The sequence below is a fragment of the Phycodurus eques genome, chromosome 13 (assembly GCF_024500275.1).
Source record: "Phycodurus eques isolate BA_2022a chromosome 13, UOR_Pequ_1.1, whole genome shotgun sequence".
Taxonomy (NCBI): domain Eukaryota; kingdom Metazoa; phylum Chordata; class Actinopteri; order Syngnathiformes; family Syngnathidae; genus Phycodurus; species Phycodurus eques.
The window spans coordinates 18,837,571-18,857,972 of NC_084537.1; the positions used below are offsets into that span (position 1 = coordinate 18,837,571).

At 42.5% G+C, this 20,402-nt stretch overlaps 1 protein-coding gene across 14 annotated transcripts in view; it reads left to right on the plus strand.

The window, feature by feature from the left end:
- The window catches only part of LOC133411507 (receptor-type tyrosine-protein phosphatase F-like), a 216,458-nt gene that overhangs the window by 52,000 nt on the left and 144,056 nt on the right, over positions 1–20,402 (plus strand). For 13 of the 14 annotated variants that reach the window (XM_061693982.1, XM_061693986.1, XM_061693985.1 and 10 more), the window contains exon 1: positions 6,893–7,199. The exons of the other annotated variant lie outside the window; for it this stretch is intronic. The gene's annotated coding sequence lies outside the window, so the exon portion shown is untranslated. Of the gene's footprint in view, positions 1–6,892; positions 7,200–20,402 lie in introns of those variants that run through there. 14 annotated transcript variants of the gene reach the window in all.

The window sequence follows — 20,402 nt, forward strand, 5'->3', positions numbered from 1 at the left end:
TTCCCAGGGGATTCAATATCTGTCAGTTGGTTTTGTCAAAACACAGTGAGGCTCAAGACTTGAATACTTTACCCTTGCTTGTTATTAGGGGGCAGTTCTGCCTCATACAAGTGAACCACTACTCACCCTGCCCCCATACACCAACGCCAGTACCAGATATGGCTTTTAATTCCAGGATGACTAGGAGCCGAGCTTTGGGGCGGCAACTTGTTCAGCCGTGAAGCTTAGTGCAAAGTTCCAAAACGAACTGACACACACTGACAATTGGGCCTCATTTGAGCACCCCACCTCCCCCTTTCCCAGTTATAATCAGTAAAAGTTTGATTGCCAAATGTTTTTTTGCGCGATCATCCTGTGGTGTGGTGTGTTTGAGTGCGTGCGTTTTTCTTTCCAGTCTGCTTGGAAAACGGTTGGGCCGACAATTGTAAATGTTTCACCCGTTCAGTTTTTCCGTTGGCAAATCTTGGTGTGTGTGGTCAGCACCGAGTTGGAGTAAGCCACTGACTCCATGACTGTGAGGTCAAACAAAACGATCGCCAAGTAGGAGCCTCGCTGAAGACACAAGTAGAAGAGTAACACAAATCTTTCACCACAATAAAAATGAAAAGAAGCGTTTGCAAATGCAATTTACTTACCAGACAAGCGAACCGCTAGCCTTGCTTCTTCGATTTCTTCTTCTACTATTACTCTTTCTTCTTCCGCGTAATTTTTGGAAGTTTGGATGCCTTGTGGCACAAAGACTGTCATTTCAAACACATCTAAGACGAAACTTGATCGATTTTCGTGATTTCATTTTTGAAAAAAATGGAACGTGACTTAGCAAAGCAAAAGCATTCACACACGGTGAAGATCCTCTGTAACTTCTCATAACCCGGGCTAAACTTAGCTCTTCCCCGACACACAAAGATCTTAAAACAGTCGTGATGCATCTCTTCAGTATACTACCACCAATTACATCTTGCCTTTTAGCCAGGGCTTGAGGAACCATCTTGTGGTATCTTTGGGCATTTCTAGACTAGGTGAGTTTTTCAAGGAACAGCTGATAGGTTCCACACAAAAAAGGTGAATAAATGAATTTGTGAAATGCAAATGTAATGCTCGTGTATCTCTATCAACAGTCAGTGCAGTTAAGTTTCCGGGTACCGAACTGCTGGTTCTTCTTTCGTGGTTGGTGGTCTAAGTGCAAAGGACTGGTGATAGTTTTGGCAAAGCACCAGTTTTAGCCCTGGAACCCATTGGTTGGAAATCTCTCAATAGTTTTTGTCATTGTCAATCATGGTCTGTAGGAGCTACACACTTCTTCCGTGGGAGCCTTGAGGGAAATTAGGTAACAAGTTAACAAGAGCAGTAGCCAAGCGTCAGTAAACAGCGACTCTGGCGGACCGAGGGGAGCGGAGGGGGGATAACAGGTGTTGCACAGCTGTGTCTTTGGCCGTGATGAGATAGCGCTCATGTTAGAGGGCCATCAGAAACGGCAGCAGCAGCACACTAACTTTCACAACTCACCGTTTATTACACAGGTCAGCATTTTTCTCCCTGGCACACAGCCACAATTGCAGAGTAAGAAACAAACAAACCAAAAAAAAGGCACATTTGAGTCATGTTCACGGGAGGAATTTAAATTCTATTGTTCTAACACAGAGGTGATGAATGAAGCCTAGATTGTTTGTTTGTTTTTTGTGAAGCAGGTTTTTCCTTCTGTCAGCTGCGTCATTGCACGACCCCGGCCTGTCTCTCCAGGAGGCTTTATTTCCTGAACTGCGAGAGCGTGTTTTGGCAGACTGGACTTGTTAGGCTTGCGCAGACAGTGATATTGATAAAGATTCACCCCCGTCCCGGCGCCTCCAGCGCACTCTCTTCCCATCAGACAATGACTCTATTCCTCCACCGCCGAGCAGAGCTGTCTGGCTCGATCCAGGTGTTCATCAGCCTCGGCGATCTTTCAAGCATTGTTTCCCCACCGGTTTGAATCGCACTACTAAGGCTGCCGGGCTGCCTTCGAATTGAAAAGGTTGTCACCCCTTTTTCAGTGTTGTGGAATGAGCGGGGGGATGGGTGCTTGTCACAATGTAATAAATTCATTCTTTGTCGAGGGGGTTGGTGGGGATGTCGGTGGTGGTCTGTGCAGTCCTATTCAAACGTGGGGGTGGGGTAAGTAGTAAAAGGGCCTCACCCGAGGCAACAGTTTTCATTTAGCATTTTAGGAATGATCGCAAGGGCCCCTCTGCGTTTTCAGGTTTACTCGTCAAATAAATTCACTAAAGGTCACATTAGAAAGACTCAGAAAGATTCAGAAAGACTGAATTTGCATCCCCATTTTCTAAACAAGTTAAAGCTTTTAGGCGAATGTAAACTTTTCAAAGTAATAGCTTTTCTGACATAATTAACAGCATTGTGTCTCTGACAGGTGCAACAGTATCAGTTTGAACTGTTTGAATTATTATGCTATAACAAAAGCAATGGCATTTGTTATCAGAATCAGAATCATCTTTATTTGCCAAGTATGTCCAAAAAAAAAACACACAAGGAATTTGTCTCCGGTAGTTGGAGCCGCTGTAGTACGACAACAGACAGTCAATTGACAGAGAACACTTTTGAGACATAAAGACATGAAACGAGCATGGGAGAAGCTGTTTCAATGCCGCTGGAAATTGAGTTTGCACTGTGCTAGTTTCAAACCGTTTTTTCGAGCGGGTTGACAAGGTTGATGTACTGCCGAAAGGGTGTCGCTAGCCTCCCTGCCCCTAGGCTGAGCTGCACTGTTTATGGAGTAGCCATGTGGCACTTGGACTTCCTGTCCCTTACCTAATATGGTCCTTTTAAGAACTTTGTACTTCCCCTGTACCGTACCGAATGTTTTATACCCCCCCAAAAAAAACAACATGAATACATGTACGACAGTACTGACATACGATGTTTCAAAGTTACAAATGGCGCACACTGAACTACTTTGTGTGTATATCGTCACACGGCACACTCAATTACTGCCCTACATATTGTTTTTTCAGTTTACTACTACGTTAGCATTGGCTAGTGATAGACGACGACACATTCCAACTGCAAATTCGGGTTTCGTGCTGCCGTAGGAACGAAACTCTTTTATAAATCCCCCGAATTACCTACTTCTCTTAACCAATAGTTCACTACTTTCCCTCTGCTGGTGTCAAATATACTTTGTAGCTAATATTACAAAAGCTCATTGACAACATCACCGTGGAGACCAGATTGTATTTTATGACACAAATCAATACATAAAAACAATATCCGGTATGTTGAGTTTCAGCCATTGTCCACCAATGTTTTGCGGTCGAGAAGTCGAACACAACATTGCACAACATGGTACAATACAGTTTTTCATAGAGAACATTCAGCAACTGGATGCCTCCTGGATGCCTCCCGGATGCCTCCCTGGTGAGGTGGTCCGGTCACGAAGTCTGCTGAAAATGATGACAAGTTGTCCAACATTGCGGGGATTGGTTGAATTTGCAAGAATTGCCGCCATCATGAAATCCTGAAGGTACTGATTGTCTTTGAACACCAGTTTATAATCTTTCCTTTTACCGTTTATGGCGCTGAGATCCGTTGTGAGTGAACACACGGCACACCTACACTACATCTGCAGCAGACGTTCCTTTTCTTCTTCTTTTCTCAGGGGTGCGTGGGTGATAATTGTTATCCTGAAGTTTTTCCCTTGCACATTCGTGTCTTTGTAATGTGATGGCAGGTTCCCAAAATTCTGTACCAGTTGTCTTTCCAACACGTCGTCCCCCCTCCCCCATGTTTAGCAGATAGTTGTGATTTACGATTTTAGGACTTTAAATGAGCGAAATTATAATTACAGTTTAATCAGATGACCGATATCCTGTTTTGTTCAAAGCCAGAATAAAAAGTTTGAGATAAAACAATTGCCGCTCTTGCTGCATGGGCACATCTGCAGCCTCCAGTGAAATTAAGCTGTCGCTCATTGTTAGCGATACGGAAAAATGTAGAACACATTGCACTTCGCCATTTCCCCGCTATGGAATTTAAGCCTAGGAGACATTCGACATTACTGCTTAGCAGAAACCCATCATAAGCAGTTTGAATCTTTTAGTTGACTTGTTTAAAAATGCTGTACTTTGTCGGTGGCGCTGCACCGTTGCTACGATTGACGGGAGCCAAACAGGCGAACAAACCTGCTCAGAGAGTTTACGGCTGTTCAGAGCAGACCAGACAAAACCCCCCGATTAAAATTAGGTTTCTGCTTAGACGGCATGTCACATTACATGAGGATTCCATGTAATTAACTCAAGATTCTTTACATCCATTCATCCATTTTCTATACTGCTTATCCTCACTCGTGCTGCGGGTGACCTGAAGTCTATCCCAGCTGACTTTGGGTGAAAGGTGGGGTACAACCTGGACAGTGAATGGCAGAGCACATATAGACAAACAACCATTCACATTCACACCTATGGACAATGAAGTCTTTAACTTAAGAAACATGTTTTTGGAATGTGGGAGGAAAATGACATACCTGGAGAAAACCCACGCAAACATTGGGAGAACATGCAAACTCTACACAGGAAGGCCAGAGCCATGAAATTTAACCCCTGACATGAGAACTGTGGGGCAGATGTAAGAACCACAAGTGCGTTAAACATGAAAGAAATAAGTGCTAAATTTGGTGAGCAAACTTTGATGAGGCGGTGGCAATCGTGCGGCAAGAGAAGTCTATTATTGAGTCTATTTTTACGCAATACTAACCAATTTTACACATTCGGTGCCACTGACTGCTTTAGAAGTCAAATATCCATGTGAACTGGGAGGGCTGGCACTGAATGAGTTAAATGGGTGAAAATAGCTTGAATAAAATCGATGAACGCTCAAAACGTTTGTGTCGAAAAATATCTGTTTCTAATAATTTCATTTTTTTGAGTAAAAAAAATGATAAAGAGAAGTTGTTAGTGTAGGCCGTCTGGACGCTATAGGACCTTTAAGACGAAATGCATCTCATATCTGATGCATGGATTTAACTTTTAAGATGAACAGTCATTCGAAAACAAAAGCAACCAGTGTTAAAATAAATGTAAGATGCAATAAACACATTTTTTTTTTTTGGGTAGCTTTAACAGTGTGGTGACCATCGTGCAGAGGTGAGTTACTTCGCGTCGACAAAACATCAAATCATATCCATTGTTAACTCCCTTCTTTTATTATTTTTTTGTTGTCTTAGCCATATTGTACTGAGCAGTATATGATTTGCCTCAAACCTTCTGTGGTAGCGTCACGAAAAAGTAAAAGCAAAGCCAATCCTTTAGAAGACAATTGCCCTCGACAAGTTTGATTAAGATCTTTGATTTGAAGTACCTTTGCCTTGAGCTTCTACCATCCTATGTTCATGCCGTTCTTTTATTGTTATTGTCGACTTAGCTACAGTGTATTGCACTGAGCAACCAGAAGAGAGACGCATGCGGAGCTATCTTCGCTATGCACTGCTCTTCTGTGGTGGTGTCACAAAAAAGCCAAAGAAAAAGCTAACAACACCGCTCACTAAACTGCATTCTCAGGATATTTTTTTGGTGTGGCGTAGTTCAACCGCTGGACTGTAGGAGGAACCTAAATGCAGTGATTATTAATATCTTTAATGCATTATTAAATCCCCAGTACCGCATGATATTATGAATGGCATCATCTGCAAGCATTTGTCTTGGCCGTGGCTTGCAGCGTCAGCAATGCCAGTGATTTAAAAAAAAATAAATAAATCATTACATGGACGGGGGAACATGGTTGAAGCAAGTTACAGTCCACGCGGTATTACCGGGATAAATGAGCAAACTTCCCTCAAGGTCCCGAGGCCTTGTGATCTATTAAAGCGCTGTCGTCTCGGATGGCGAGTCTCACAGAGCAAGGGAATTTTGGGAGGGGAGAATAGTTGTGCTGACATCCTCCTCTCGGTGCAATCCCTCGTCCTTGTAGGACAGAGGAGGGGGGAAGAGTACCCAGAGGCTGACTTGGCTATTCCTTTGAGCTCCGTCATAAATCCAGCTGAACATTTTTGAACATCTGTTGTGGATGATTAGCTCTGTGGCTCGCAGAGTTTGACCACAGGGAGTTGGTATGAGTGTGTTTGGGGACTGTGTTTTTGTGCGTGCATTCAACACCACCCTGCTGAAATAGTATTTTGCATATATTTACCCTTTCGACCACTGTTCATGCAAATGTGACAGTCAGGAGACAAGTGATTGAGACTATACATTTTTGCCAGTAGGGGGCACTCTTCAGGAGGGATCTTCATCACACACAAGATGTTTGAGCAAGCTCTGAGTTGAGTCTTGTCAAAATTGAAGCACGTATACTAAACAGATGGGCGATGCAAAGTTGTAAAACATTAGAATCTTTGTCATTGCCTTGCGGGCATGGCGTTGACATTAAGAGATTCCTAACTCCCATTTTGGGTAAAAATTGAAATGTTCACTGTAGATAGATACTTTGAATTCTTGCGAGATTTTTTTTTTTTTTTTTTTATATATATTGCAACATGTGTCAGATTGCCACACGTCCCTGGGAATGCGTCAAGGTCGCACTTCGAATTTCTACTGTAACGACGCCACTCCGAAGTTATTTTTAAGGTCTGCTTTATCATCTCATGCCTGCGTATGGGCTCGATTTCATCAGCTTCCCCTGTCTGGAAGGGGCCCAATAAATAAGGCATGCTGGCAGTTTTCCACAAGTTAAAAAAGAAAAAAAACATAACATCACGTGTTGTCACACCATACCTTGCCGCTTAATTTTACATTAAGGTGTATTGCGTGCTTGTCTGCCATTGGTCATGGTGTAACAAGGTAAGGCCCCAGCTCTCCTCCCCTCGCTGCACACTGAAATCTGACACCGGTGACATCACAGTGGGTTTGGCTTCTCCCATGCCATTGCTGAGCACCCTCTCAGTGTGTGAACAAGCTCTGCTCTCTGAAGGATCGTTCCCAAACCCGACACTGCTCTCCGGCTGGAATTGTAACACGAGGAAGTAGGCTACTTTCTTCCCCTCCCCTGTTTTATGGAATAATAGAAGAGCACCTTGAAGAATATTCTGAGGGATAATCCTTTCTCGGATACCATTGGATTGCCTTTCCTGGGATTAGAACATACTTCTCTCTGGAATAAGTGCCTGAAAGTGAAAAGGAATTAAAGCAAGATTTATTCGTAAATGACATGAATGGGTAAGTGAAACATTATTAGTGAATTTCTGATTAAAGGGAAACTGACTGGAAGAAGATCTGGTGCAGGTGCATTTTGGGGTAACTGTTGCTGCGTGGCTTACTCGAGCAATCGGAAAAGTTTTTTTTTAATCCGCGTAGTAAAAGTAACAAATAAGTTGATGTGTCACACTCGAGCAGTCAGGTATTTTCTTCCTTTGTCTTTTTGTGCGCTTCCCTTTTGTCCTTGCTCGCTCTTGCTTGTTAAGGCAAAACAATAGTTTAACCTCTTCTTGGCTTAGCCTTATTGGCTGGCTCTCTGGCAAATTGCCCCGTCTGCCGTGAGCCCTCCCCGAATTTATTCAAGAGGACTTTGAATAGACGGGGGCCATTGAATGTCCCCTAGCTACCGCTGCTAAGGTGAGGCACCCTGCTGTTTCTGCCACGTTAAGGCCTTTGCCGGGGCCAAACAACCTGCTTTTCCAGTTGCCTTTATCTCCCCGGGCAATCTAGAGGCTAGAATTTCAACGACAAGAATGTCAGTCCAAGGGGGACACGGAGAGACTTTGAAATCCCAGTTAATTGTAGGTGGATGCTCGAAAGCCACAGATTTTGCTTTTGCGAGCTGTAGATACCTCAAAGTACAACCTTGATGCAAAGCCTTTCGTTTATTTGTATATATTTAGGAACAGGCTCTACTAACCAGATGTAAACATGGGAGGGGTTTTTTTTTGGACAGTTTTAGCCTTTTCTATTTCCAGAAGTGAGGATGCTGGGGCTCGAAAGCCAAAACGTTAGCTTTTGGGTGATGTTGGGTTCTCACAAGTACAAACTTCACACAATAGCTTAACATTCTTATTTGATATTTTAAGGGACGGGCTCTAATAACCACATGTAAACATGGGAATCGTTAGGACAGTGTTAGCCCTTTCTGTTTGCAGTGGGGGAAGCACTTGAAAGCCACATATTTTGCTCTTGGGAAGCTGTTGGGTCCTCAAAGAATAACCTTCACTCAAAAGCTTAGCCTTCTTATTGTTATATTTTAAGGAACAGGCTCTAATAACCAGTTGTAAACACGGGACAGTGTTAGCCTTGTTGCTAGTAAGGGACCCGTCAGTATTCTTAGTACATTATGACTGACCACTTGGATTTGGGGGAGTGCTCAAGACATAATCGCTGGATTTGTGAGCTGCACAAGTAAAAACACGTAAAAGCCGTTTTGTATTGACATATGGTTAAGCTACGACCTTGAGGCAAAAAACAAAAACCCCAACAACCTCAAGATGTCCGTTAGAATGTCTGTTGAGCTGCTTAAACAAAGAAGACAAAAAGCCACGGCCATTTATTTAAACAAAGCCCATTCCTGTCCACCCCAGGCTGACCTGTGGGTCATCATCCCCCCTTTTCACCTCCGCCAAGCCGGTCAGTGACACTTCATGCCACTTTTTTACGACAATGCCTTGGTTAGTTGTTAGTAGTTTTCTGGGGAACCACTAGAGACATCCAGGACAGAATCAGAGGAAGTGTGTCCTTATCTTTATTAGATCTTGTACAAACAAATATCCCTTTTCCGACTTGAAGGCCTTCCTTTGGAATTCATCACCCTATGTCGCACAGGCAATCTGTCAATTTTCCTCCACTGTAGGATTCCTCAAACGTAATTATGGACGGGAGCCCATGGATTTTTCCATTTAACTTGATTTCTCATCATGGGTGACTTGGGTAGATGTTTAATGGCCTATTAACGCATGATGGATTCATCTAATCGCTCTAGTCTCCGTTGGGACATCAGAGATGGCTGCGTTAGAATCACATACCAATGGCCAAAGGCCAAGCAAAATATCGATATGGCGACTTATCGCTGTCTGTTATGATACAGTATCGATACACAGTCATCCAGTATTGATTTTGTTGCGAACTGAGGTCAAACAAAAATCACGAACAAGAATATTCTCCATTTCTGTCAACACTCGATATCTTTTTATTATACGTGTCCTTCCTCGCTGTATTGCAATATTACATTAACAATAATATACAGGGGGCCAGGACTTTGACTTTTCTTTTTTTTTTTTTTTAAAAGAAGAAAATTCTTGGATGAAAAATATTTGAACATTTAAAAAACCTATACTTGCAACCAAAATATTAGAAAATAATAGTTATATTAAAACTGTGTGTATTTAAGAATATACTTGCCTGTACTTGAAAAATGATTTGCCAAAAATACACAATTAGAAAAAAAAATGTACAAGTATTGCGAGAGAAATAGAAAATATCTAAATATATTTTTACAAAATCTCTGATGAAAAATAAGATAACAGAAAAAAATGACAAGTGAAAAAAGTAGTATTTGAAAAAAAGACAAGGTAAGAAATGTATTTCAAAAAAACAATATTAGAAACTTAGAAAATAATCTACAGAAAACATTTTTAAAAATAGTGAACAGTATTTTCTACGCTATCACCTTTAGTGGACACCAGAGCTAACATTTTATCGTTCTGGTATGAGCGAGGCTAGTTTCTTTCAGTAACATTTGGAAGTAACACACATGACGTTGCTTTCTTGCTAACATTGTGTTTCGCATCCCTAGTCCACCCTTGATGCCTTCTTAAGGCTTCTTTATACTCGCACGGACGGCGACCGCGCTGACGTCACTGCGGCTATCCCGCACGCAGTTTGCTTTTATACTCGAGCGCAAGTCAGGGGTGTCGCTAGGGCTGGTATTGGCTCGGACGCCACAGGGTGGCGTTTCCTCTGCATTTTTGGGCCATGTCCGGTAGCTGATTTTCCTTTCCTTTCCATAACAAGGAACAAAGCGACAACAATGGCGACCGTGGAACAGAGTCTGTTAAAACAAATGGACCTGGATGACCAGGTGATGCGTTTAATTATGCTGCAAAATCGATCGAGAAGGCGCCGGCCTAGGTTCTACATGGAACCGGGAGGAACGCTGATTACATCATCACAGCATGTGACTAAAATGGACCAATCACGAGAGATGATCTCCGTGGCATTCTACGCGCAGCAACAATTTTTGCTGTGTGCGCGTCAAATGACGCAGAGGGGCCGCGCGGGCCAATTTGTCGGTCACGTGATGCAATGCGGGCGTTGCCGGCCGCGGGAGGACAAAGAGGCCTTTAATTTATTTTGACGACCGGCAAAGGTTCAAAAGCATGCGACCAAAATGGATTGGAATCGAAAAGCGTAGCTCACATGCTTTTATTGGATAAAAATGCAGTTAATTGCAGACTCTAATTAATTAGATTTTTTTTCACCACTGTGAGTTCCTCTGCGATTCCCACCCCTAATTTGCAGCCCTAATAAGCGTCCGACGCTTTGATGTAGAACAGCCATGTTTGTGATCCTCCTCAAATAAGTCAGTGGTTTGGTTTTTGCGCCAGGAATTAAACTGCCCGCCGGCGACAAGGTCAAAAGTAACTGCTTTGTGATGACGAGGCCTAATTGCCAGTCTCCCTGCGCTGCGCTAAATAACATGTTGATGCAGCGAGAGCGTGAGAGGGGGCTGAATGTGCCAGATAGTCACGCATAATACTCAACTTCAATCAGCCGCCACCAACTGCGCGGATGTGTTAGTTGTGTTGATAGTCACTTTCCGGGCACAGTTGTGACATTTCGCTCCGAGCGTGCAGCCTCATTCGTTGTGACGGTTGCTGGGATGAGATGTATGAAGGGGTGAAGAAAATGCTGCTTTACCACTAAGATCACGACTAGGAATAGCATCGAGCTCATAGAGTACAGGAGTAAGAGTACAGGCCAAAAGAGGTCTGTGCTATACGTTCACATTTAGCCAGTATTACTGAAAACGACAGGAATGCCATTTCGGCAAGAGGGTAATGAGAAATGTATTCAAAGTGAGGTAATGGTTTGTGTATGCACGGTATTTTTGACAGACTTACTAAAGGAAGGCCATGTGTGCCACTAAAATCTACACAAATGTTCACGTCACCATTACAGTGAGCATACTTATCCCAGATGTCAGTGATATCGGTGACATCACGAAACTGCTAAAAGGAAGTAGCAGTCAGCGATTTGCTAATGGGAGAGGCACAGGTAAAACCAATAATGCTCAAAAATATTACAAACAACATCTAAAAAACACAACAACAACAAAATATACACAAATATTAGGAAAACAAGTATATGAATAGTCGTTGATACTAAAAAAACTATTTTAAGTTTTAAGAACACACGAAAAAATACACAAATAATACAACATTTGTTAGATAAATAGGCAACATTTCAAAATATTGGGGAAAAATATCGTTATGTGAAAAAATATATAAATAGTAGACACATTTGAAAAATTTCTAAAAATAAACTGTTACCACAAAATACTTAAATATAGGGGGGGAAATAGGCTACACAAATATTTCTTGTCCTCTCCCTCCTCCCAAATATGGCAAATATGGGAAAATACAATTGGAACATTTGCCAATATCAGGTAACATTAACAAGCATTTTAAAATTACAAAAAAATTACAAAAGAAAAAATATTAGAAAACTGTATATGTAAGGTAAAAATGCAAAAACATTGAAAAACATATTATGTGAAGAAAGTAAATTACAAATATAAGGCAACAAAGGTAAAATATTAGAATATCATTAGCCTTTTAGTATAATTGCCTAAGTAAGTCATTTCAGAGCATTTTCGGAAAACATTCATCCATCCGTCCATTTTCTGAGCCGCTTCTCCTCACTACGGTCGCGGCCGTGCTGGAGCCTATCCCAGCTGTCGTCGGGCAGGAAGCGGAGTACACCCTAAACTGGTTGCCAGCCAATCGCACGGCACATACAAACAAACAACCTTTCGCACTCACATTCACACTTCCGGGCAATTTAGAGTTCTTCGATTAACCTACCACGCATGTTTTTGGGATGTGGGAGGAAACCGGAGTGCCCGGAGAAAACCCACTCAGGCACGGGGAGAACATGCAAACTCCACACAGGCGGGGCCGGGGATTGAACCCCACTCCTCAGAACTGTGAGGCAGACGCTCTAACTAGTCGGCCACCGCTTTTGGAAAACAAGATTTAATAATAATAATAATAATAATAATTCATTGAACAAAAATAGCCCAGTTGCCTCGATTCAACCTTCACATATTACCATGACCTGGGTGACAGTAAGTTCATTATTATAAAAATACTAAAAATATTAGATACTCACTAGGAACATGAATCCACTTAGTCGGTAGAAAATATAAAACCAGCGTCCCATTTCATGAATTATTGTGATGTCTTGACATGTTCCAACTGCTGCATTTTTTTTTTCTTTTTTTTTTCTTTTTTCCCCCCTGTAGGCTGATTTCCAGTTCATGTTGCTAAACCAAATAAAAATGGAAAAGTCGTCTTGATTTATGCGCCGCTTGGTTCTGGCAGCATAGTATCTTTTGGCAGATTTATCCCGCCGCTTCCCAACACCCCTCGTTTGCGCCCGGGCCCTCCCAATTTCTCCAAATGCCGGTTGTCGACTCCACGTTCTGCTTGATTACTTTATCAGCTCCCGCTGTCGCTGCTTCGGCGAGTTATGACCTAATTTTCATCGGCCCAGCGTAGCGCAGCAAAACATGACAGTCTGACTATCATTAAAATGTTACTGTATGTAATAGCATCCCATTTCCATCCTTGTATTGTGAGACGTTTTGCTTTTTTTCCCTATTCCTTTTCTGCTTGACTACGAAGTCCGTCCTTTGTTTTAGCAAGATGGATGGATGTTGGTTTCATTAGTACGCCTGACTTATTTATATCCTGCGCGCTGCTTTTTTGGTCCGCTGTGGGCCCCGTAAAGGATGCTGGAGGCTGACGAGCCATTTCTGCGTCCGTGAGGTATTCTGCACGGAGGCTAGGGCGAGATAGAGGGTAACAAGGCAAGAACTACAGTGGCTATTAAAAGGTCTACACACCCCTGTTCAAATGCCAGGTTTTTGTGAGCTAAAAAAAAAAAAAGACTAAAATTAATTATTTAAAAAGAAATCCACCATTAATGTGATCTATAAGCTGTACAACTCAAATAAAAAAAAAACTATTTAGAGAGCGGAACTAAAAGTAAACACCTGAGATAATGTGGTTGTACAAATGTGTACACCCTCTTATAACTGGGGCTATGACTGTCTTCAGACTTAACCAGTCACATTCAAACTCATGTTAAATGTTAGTCAGAACACGCCTGCCATCATTTCAAGTTCCTCAGACTCACCCCAAATACATTTCGGACGTTCTCATAGACTTTTCCTGACAATGTTTTTATTTTTTTTTGTAGCAGAAGGCAAGGAAGGAGTTTTCTGTTAACACTGACTGGTATTTAGAACTGTACATAATTCCCTCCGTCTTGACTAAGGCCCCAGTTCCACCTGAAGAAAAACACTCCCAAAGCATGATGCTGCCACCACCATGCTTCACTGTAACTATGGTATGCATTTGGTGTTGAGCAGTGTTGTGTTTGTGCTAGTGCTGGGCGATTATACTGTATAATCGCATTTAGTGATTGCGATAAATTTCATATCGATTACGGTGATCATCTGTAAGCATTTTCGATGAAGCGCGGCAGAAATATGCGTGACAACAGCCAATCAGTCAACCTTTTCGTGCTTTGGTTCGGTTTGGTTCTAAAATTTTAGAACCAAACCGTACATTATAGTGAGAAGTCAACATAATGACTAGAAGTGGAGCTAAATGCGTAGGTGAGGGCAGCGAAATAGATACCCTAGAAATAGAAATAGATTAGAGAAATAGAACCCTCCAATGAGGCTATTTTGACAAGAGAAGTCACTAAACATGTCTCGGTAAGGGGTCATAATTACAGATAAACACCTATACCCTCTGTTGGACAATCGGAAACGATATGCTTTACTTTTCTGGCGCTAAATTTATCCAAATAATGTTTTTTTTTTAAAAATAAAATACTCCACTCTCATCCAGTCTTTATTGCTCCTGGCAAAAACGTGACAGGCAATATAGTTTACGTAAAAACCACCTTGTTCCCGTGCTCGAGAAACAACACTAGTAAAACGTGGGCTACCCCCTTCCCCCGTTTTAGCAGTCCAGACCTACCACCAAATCTTTATCGGGATCTCCCCCTTCTAGCTCTAGAGATTAGCGCTTTGCAACCCTGCAGCGGGGATGCTGTCTGCCTGGCTAATCCCCTGCCTCTTCCCCTACAAATCTCTTCCCTGATAAAGGCGTTGCTTCAACATTAGTAAACACGGCAGACTCTGCTTGCCCTACTCGTCCTAACAAGCGCTGCTAGGAAATGGAGGTATCACCGGCACTTGAGTCGTGGTTTTGCTCATGCAAATGGGGCGCGGGGAAACTCATCTGAAAGGGTCAAGACGGACATTCCCATTAACATTGGGCCATGGCTTTTGACCTGTATGTGTTATCCTAATGATCACTGCATTACTGCTGCCTGCTGCAGGATGTCGATGACTCCCACTAAAGGAATTCCTTGCCTCAGATCTTACTTTACAAGCTCCCTACGTGACCACGGAAGGATGTTGTCCTCACGCAGGTTTAATGGGAAACGTTAGCCTCTGGCCCCTTACCTGATGTCTGTCTCCTGCACGGTTTTCCAGCCTCTGGGATCAAAAGGGACGCCTTCGGCCCCAACAAAGCTAGACCGGGATGACTTTTAACCAGTCGACGGAATGACTTCGGCTTGATGACCGTGATGGCTTTTCGTTTGCTGACCCGACAGGAGGCTCTTTAGATGTCAGGGTGGATCTTGGCAGGGGGTTGAGTGACAGGTTCTTTTCCCACATGACGGCCGCAGTGTTCGGCCCAATAATTGTCAAGAGAACGAGATGACCTGTCAGGAAGAATTTGGTGAGATATCTGTGTGCGGCAGGCAGTACGGTGGTTAAAACGTCTACCTTACAGTTCTGCGATTCTGGGTTCGTATTTCAGCTGCAACCTACATGTGTAAAGTTTGAGCGTTTTTTTTCGTGCTTGTGTGGGTTTTCTCTGGGTACGCAGACTTCCTCCCACATTCCATAAACATGCATGTTAGGTTCCTTGAAGAATTAAATTGTCCAGAAGTCAATGGATTACTAGGCAGCCTCAGTTCTGACATGCAAAGTTTCAAGTTACAAACGCCGTGCAATGATGAAGTTTGTGCTGTAGCGTAAGAATACGTGGTCATGTGGCACAAGAAGGCATCTCCGGTTACTGCTGTGCCTACTGTTTTTCGTTTTATTGTTTTACTTTTACATTTACCACCTAGAAGTGTTTACTGTATTTACTGTATGTATGACAGGCGTAGGTTTGTGATAGACTACAGCACATTTCGTCTTACGTATCAATTCAGGCTTCTTTGCCCCTCTGAGTTTAAATACCCTGAGAAGGCTAATAGCTAACAATAAAATATTTGGCTCGTTTATGTGGAGTCTGAAAACCAGTTAGCTTCATTGACAGTAAGCCCCGGTTGGTAAAAATATTACAGCCAAGCCACAACTAATCTTAAGAGGGGAATTTCCTACAGTTTCCTGCCTGTCTTGACTGCGTGTATGCGTTTCTAGTTAGGGGAGCCACAGAACAGTGATTCTACAATGTGTAACGGTGGTAATTGATAGTCTGGAGGTTGTCTCGATGGCAGGTAAATCCTATCTGCAGCTGCACTGCTGAGCAAGCGAGCAAGCAAGGATGGGTGGGGCTACGGTGAGGGTATAAATAAGTCTTCCAAGGTCTGAGGATTTGAAAATAACCAGTAGAACGGCGAGTTGGGGGGGGGGGGGGGGGGGGTGTAAGTGGAGCAGATAGCCTATCTGTTGAGAGACAGGGTGAGGGGTGGGCAATATTTCACATGGTGTCTGTTTCCTTATCGCAGCTGATAGGACACACATTTTTAAATCTGAAACATTTCTGGGCGACAACGTGAGCATAATGTGTGTGGTTCTGCTACTTTCAAGCGACTTACATTAACCTGAGCGTCAAATCCAGTCCACTGATTGGCATAGAGAGATGTTGAGGGGGGAAAAAAAGTGAGGAGAGAGACAGAATGGGGGGCGAGCAAGAGAGAATGGTCCCAGTGAGGGATCCGCAGGTAGTAATGAGGCCATCGTCTGAGTGCAGGTCATCGCGCTGCAGCTCTGGCTTGTCACTATAATGGACCTCGCTAGTCAGCTGGCAATCGATCGGAACGCTCACCTGTTGTTCCTCACTCTTCTCCCCCTGTCAGGGCTGCCACCTCGAGAGAGGCAAGATGAAGCATAATCTTCTCCCCAACGACAGATTCCATGTCCCGATATAACCTCATTACCTGCGAGGTGGGCTGAGGGCACGTGCGGCCGGACGAAAGTCTGACATCTGACACATGACAAACAAACAAAATATATATAGAACGGTATAGAAAATGACGCTTCCTCCCATATTTCAAAAACATGCATGTTTGATCGATTGGAGACTCTTTAATTGTCTGTAGGTGTGAATGGATGTTTTTCTGTATGTGCCCAGGATGTACCCCATCTTTCGCCCAAAGTCCTCTGGCATCGGGTCCAGCTAACCGCTGACCTTTAAGAGGGCAAACGGTATAGGAAATGGATGGACTAGGGAATGCAGCCTCTTCCCACATTCTGAAAAAACTGCATGTTCGGTCATTTGACGGCAAGTTATCCGTAGTTTTGTCTATGTGCCGTGTGATTCGCTGTTGACCATTCCGGGGTGTACCCCTTTCCCCGGGATATGCTCCGGCTCACCCTAGAACAGATAAGTGCAATGAAATATGTCTACATGTCTAAATCTTGTTGGCTTACAGTACTTTGGTTTCTACTTGAGAGTCCTTCACTGTTCAAATAGTGTTAAACTAAATTGATTTGGATTAGGTATAAGGACATCCTCTTTGAAGCTAATTGCCCTGTGGCACATTAATAGTGATTTAAGGGGGCCTGAACTAGATCTTATTTGATGAGTCAGGAAGACGCGGAATGTCTCAACGACTCTCCCACTTGTCTCTTTTACATCTTAAATCCCCAGGCCTCTGGAGAGTGATGGGGATATATGGTCCCATCTGCTCAGGCAGACTGGCTCACGGCTCAGAGCGGGAGACGTTGACCCAGAGAAGCAGAGTTTAGGCCCGGCTCGAAACAACCAAAGACGGAACAAATTTTGAAGACGTACGGCATGGCAAAGAGCTAATGTTAAAATGGTTGTGCGTTTCTGGTAGCGGTCATTATTTGTACTCCCAAACAAGTCTCATGAGCCGAATCCACCTCTACAAATACAACCCAATTATTTGCCCTAGCATGCATCACATACAAGTTTCCGTTTCTTCCCCCTTCCAAATGTTAATTAAGAATAGGGGTACAAATACAACCTGGAAATATTTGCCTCCTGAGATAGAAACACCTGACAATCCTATTGCAATGTTGTTGTGATGCTGTTTTACGCATGTGAAAGTGCACACGGTTGCAGCAATATCCCTTCACCCTCTGCTCCAATGTTGTGTTCACTCAACCTTGAACTGCACACACAAATCCTTCTCATTGTGTTTCGACATAGTTTCTTGTAAAATGAAATAAGTCTTGCCCTGGGTAGACAGTCGTGAAAGAATGTGGGCATTGAAAGCTACAATTGCATGTCCTCATCTTTTTAGTCAGCGGTTGTGCGTTTTAAGCAAATATAAGTTTGAAGTAAAATTGTGTTCAAAATGGAGCGAGAGCTTTTTCCCTCGAGAGGGACACAGCCTATTTCTTGTGGAATTCTTTTGTGCCAAATGAACCCGTCCACAGAGTGTCAATGGTTGGCTCAGTACCCGAAAGTGGGCTGCGGACCCCTTCTGGGTAGGACGCGGACAGCTAGTCAAAATTTACATATAAACAATTGTGTGACCATCGTTGTCCATGCATATTTTGCCCAAATACCTATTTTTATGGCATGTTTTATTTTGTAAAATTCATTATTAGTGAGGCACAGAAATGACAATTTTTGTCCAAAACCGAAAAGGAAAAAAAAACAAGGCCCAAAAAATTAAACACTGAAAGAAATTACTATGGCAATTATTTGTAAAATTACATTTATGGCTATTACTGCAGAGCTGCCAACCTATAGAAATTCACTTCCAGAACAGTCTGTCTGAACTTTAATAATTTTTAAATTATGTCAAGAACATTACCACGGGACAGTTATTGCAGTGTTTTTATGTAAAAGGATAAAATCAATCAATTATACTGTTCAACTGAACAACATAATCATGACTCTATAATCATAATCGTCAATAAATTATGCCTTTAGTATTTATTTGAATGAATTTATTGCATCAACCTTGGAATGACTGATGAGTTGCAGCCAAATGTCTTCTCTTACTATTTTTGTATTTCTTGTATCCACTATTGCTGCTGAAATGAGGCAAATTTACCCATTGTAGGACTTATATTATATTCTCTTATCTCATAAATGTTTATGAAATCAATTTACTTTTACACTTATAGGCTCCATTTCTCAGGTGGCGTAGCAGTGATGTACTAATTCATTGCTGGTTTCCGGTTCTGGTCCTTGTGTGGCTGTGTTATTTTATCACTTACTGATTTGCCTGATGTTTTGCTCTTCAAAGTTGGTTGCCCAACTATAACACGGTTCCAGCCAGATCTACATTATGTAACCAAGTGCACTGTATCACCCAAATATTTATTACTGTGTTTTTGCGACTACATGTCACAGCAGCTTAACAATTAGCATGGCTTCTTCATCATTAATTACTCCTCGTCCTCGCTTCATGATAGCGATACTTGTCAGACGTGTAGCTTATTCGCTGTTATGGAGGCGATGATTAGTGACTTATGCTTCTTGACACGGTACACCAAGCGTTCTTTCGGCATTGTTTTCACTCGCGTTAACTGTACCTGGTAGGTAGCTGGGATGACGCAAAATCGCAACGGAAAGCAGGGAGGTTTGGTGACTATTCAATGTGGACGTGCTGTTTTTAAATTAAAAAAAACAATATAGTGTACACAACCGCACGCTGGCAGCAGGTTTTGCTTACGTCATAACAACATCCTGTTTTTGCTGTTTTATTTCGGTGACACAAGTATTTTGGTCCGAAACCGAAAATGCACTATGGGTAGCCAAATATTTGGTGCATTACTGTTGAATATATTTTCCTGCTTGGCTGCTACGATGCGCCAAGCCGGGCTGCTCTTAAAAATGAGGCGATCGTTATCTGTCTCTCGGTCTCTTTTTCATTTGAAAATAATGGCAAACAATTACAACAGGGGGTAAAAAAAAAAGTTGCTATCACTCAAACCTCGGAATTGGGTCCCTGCTGGTCAAAGAGTTCCACTCCACAGGCCGTTACAGTCCCTAATCTGGCTTGACACCAATCTGATTTACAATACCTCCTACACTAAGCGCTGGCTGACTGGAGGGAATTGATTTAGAACAGTGGAGACACCTGCTGAATATTATGAAACCCTGAAATGCCCCCAGTCCATGTGCCTGTACAAAGTTAGGGGCCGTTTTCACCTCATTGCCACCTATTGAATAGAAATCCTTAGAAAGAAGCTCCTTGCTGGTGAGTAAACATTCAGTCAACCCTATCTTGTTTTATTTATGTATTTTGTTTTGGGGGGTACACCAAAAACATACCTGTGTCAGTGTGACTCGCTGCATTCATAAATAAGGTTATTTAAAAGAAGGCTATAACAAAAATGAGGCCAGAATCCATTTTATTACTACACTCAATATTTTTCCTTGATACCAATGGATAATATGGCTAATTCAGTCTTCAATGAACCTAACATGCATGTTCAAAAAAAAAAAAAAAAAAAAAAAAAAAAAAAGCACAGGTAGAACATGCAAACTCTGCATAAGTAGGCAGGAGCCAAGACTTGAACCCCGAACCTTAGAACTATGAGGCAGATGTGCTAACCACTGATCACTAAACTAGTTTAAAGTAATTGGACCATTGGTCTTCATTGCGTCCAGACTCCATTAATCAGGAATTGATTCCAGAAAATTGTCAATTCTTAGCATTCCCCCAAAAAATCCTCAGCAAAAAAATTATCGACAACACAACCCGCATTTTATTACCTTCTTCATGTAAACAAAGAACCGAAGCGACAGTTTTTCTGGCATTTTCAGTTGTCTCGTCTAAAGGGCCTCTTGAGATACACAGGGCTCACAGTGCGGCTAGCTAATGACGGCCTTCTGCCGGGGTGATAAGAGGTTTGTGTTCAGCTCCACAAACAAGCAGAATTTCAACATGGCTCTTGTTTGTTTTCCA